The sequence below is a fragment of the Lactuca saligna genome, chromosome 5 (genome assembly GCF_052625555.1).
Source record: "Lactuca saligna cultivar CGN05327 chromosome 5, ASM5262555v1, whole genome shotgun sequence".
NCBI lineage: Eukaryota > Viridiplantae > Streptophyta > Magnoliopsida > Asterales > Asteraceae > Lactuca > Lactuca saligna.
In genome coordinates, this window is record NC_136421.1 from 80,121,363 (window position 1) to 80,124,174 (window position 2,812).

At 29.2% G+C, this 2,812-nt stretch overlaps 1 long non-coding RNA gene across 2 annotated transcripts; it reads right to left on the minus strand.

Annotated features, from left to right (window-relative positions):
- Positions 1 to 520: 520 nt before the first annotated feature.
- Positions 521 to 1,744, minus strand: LOC144997688 (uncharacterized). Of its 2 annotated transcripts, none has more exons than XR_013659903.1 (2): positions 1,303 to 1,744; positions 521 to 1,061 (listed from the first exon to the last, which is right to left on the minus strand). It is a non-coding gene; the product is annotated as an uncharacterized LOC144997688 (long non-coding RNA). The 2 variants fall into 2 exon arrangements; XR_013659902.1 differs by having other exon boundaries at positions 521 to 1,173.
- Positions 1,745 to 2,812: the final 1,068 nt, after the last annotated feature.

The following is a 2,812-nucleotide window of genomic DNA, read 5'->3' on the forward strand; positions in this document are numbered from 1 at the left end:
CTTGATAAAGTAGCAAAAGCACTTCTAATATTAGGTAAATGATCTGTTAAGAGAATATGAATTTTTACTTGATTGTAACATTCATCAAGACAACTTAAGAACTGCATAAGTTTCATAAGTTTTGAATGATTATTTAATTGAGTACAGGCAACACAAACACATTCGGTTAAGTTGGTTAACCCATTGAATTCCTTCCATAAGGAATCAAGTTTATTGTAGTAATCAGACACAAATAAGCCATTTTGAGTCAAAGAGTTAATTTTTTGATGAATGTTAAAAATAGCAGATCCATCAAATTTACAATAAGTTTAATTTAATTCATTCCAAATGTCAACAGCCTTTTCAAAACCAGCATGTCCTGTATAAATGGTCTCAGAGATGGATCCAAGAAGCCAAGAACACACCACATCATTGGCTTTTTCCCATTAAAGAGCCTTGATGGGATCATTATCAATTTTATTAACAATTCCTTCAACAAAACCTAATTTATTTTTAGCTTTTAAAGATCTAGTCATAGAGCTTTTCTAAATTCTGAAATTTTCAATTCCAAGCGATTTAAACGAAATAATATTTCCAGTTACAGTATCTGTAGGATGAATATTCAATGGATCATCAACATCTGGTGAGTCAGGGATCTTAGTCCCTGATACACTAGGAATCTCCATAGTCATAGTAAATCAATGAAAACAACAAGAACAGGAAAAAAAAAAAAAAAAAAAAAAAAAAAACAGAGGAAACTTATATCAAAGATCGTAATATTCAGCCAATAAAATGGTGAACTAAAATCAATAGTAAAGCCTTGATAAAAAAAACAATATGTATTAGAGCAATAACAAACCAGACTACAGATAACCAGGACAGATAAACAACCTGAATAGAAGGTTGAAGACTTACAGTGATCGAGTAGAATCTTCAACAACATCAATGAACAATCCACAGATTTAAAAAACACACATACTCGCAATGTAATGAAGGGATGAGATGTTCTTTTTGAGTTATTTCAGAACTTCTAGGTTCTGTTCTCAAAAAGAGTTAATCGGAACCCAAAGAATGTCGATAAACTGTTGTATTCAAAAGCAAGAAGCACCGAAGCGAACATGTTGCAAAGGAAACAATAACTCGTAATAACCGAGATCTTAAAAGGAAAGAAAAAAATGGACAACGTCTGAAACCCTAGATCAGCACCAATGATGTTAGATCTAGAAGTTAGGGGTGAAACTTAGATCGACACAACAAGTGTCGAACAAACAAAATCTAGACGGTTAAACATATATGAAAAAAAATGGAGAAGGGAAAAGTTACCTTTATGTTATAATGATGATCGAAGCGGAATGTACAGTCAAGCGATCGAAGCAGCATATGCGAGAAAACCTCGCTCTGATACTATGAACAAATTAACACACGTAATTTCCCAACATGAACAATCTATATTATTAATAGATCAGTTCGTTTTCACAAACAAATTACACAAAACACCTCACTACATTAATCCTAATTTATTCTGAATCATGTGAACAAGATCAAAATTGCTTCTATAAATAAGAACAGATGAACAACAGAATACAGAAACCCTTTGATCTAGAGAAGAAAACTAACCTGAGATATTTTGTGTGTGTCGATATCTGTACACCTATCAATATGACCTGAATATATATGATCCAAACTAGAACCCATGATCTATCTGGATCCAAATCACAACCCTCGCGTTAGGGAACACTAGTTACCTACAAGTCCAAGGTTTCCAGAAATGTACATAAATAACCCAACAACAAATAACATTAATAAATAGAAATATAATAGTCAATTTTAGTTTGAAACAAAATGTTAATTCAACACATATTATACTAATTCCTAAACAACAATGACGTACAAAAACATCTTATGTAACTGTCAAATATTATTTACTAGGTGTGAGCCCCAAGTATTACATGAGTGTATTTAAACCAATTAAATATGTATAAACATTTGAGAAATTTGAATTTATAAGAAAAATGAGAAAAATATTGAATTACTAAAATAAAAGTGTTTTTTTTTTCTCTTTTAAATTTAAACAAATCATTTAGATAAAATAATCAAAACAAATTAATGAGATTTTATTTTAAAATTTTGAAATTATAAGAAAAATCCATTAATGAAATTGATATACATTTATTATTAAATTTAAATACCATATGGAATTTAATAAAATAGGAAAACCACAAAATCACATATGGATTAAAAATTAATTCAAAATAACCACAAAATGACATATAACAGAATAAATGAGAATGTGACAAGTGATAAAAAAAAACTTCATTTATTAGAGAATATTTACAAAAATGATTTTTGTGACTTTGGAGAAGTGTAAATATGGACATAATATATTAATTTGATTGAATGACTTTTCACAAAAAAAAAAAAAAAAAAAAAAAAAAAAAAAAAAAAAAAACGAAAATGGAGCGAAACTTAGGATCTTCATGGAAAAAATTTCTTGCACACGATTTATTTATTTATTTATTTTTTACAATAGATTGATTATCAAGAAGTTACAATAAAAAATCAAAAAATTACAAAGCCAATGGCGAAAAAGCAATTTTCAAAAACCGGTTTAAGCTGGCCGGTCGAATCGGTTGGACTGAGACCCGGAAAGAATGATTCAACTATCACCGATTTTATATCGATTTCTAAACCGGATTGAATTGACCGGTTTTAGAAAAACCCGGTTGAACCAATCAAAATAAACCAGTTGAAACGGTTAAACCGAATAACAATACATGAGAAAAAACCATTTGTATAATAAACTTTGGTGATTTTTTTTTTCAAATTTATTTAA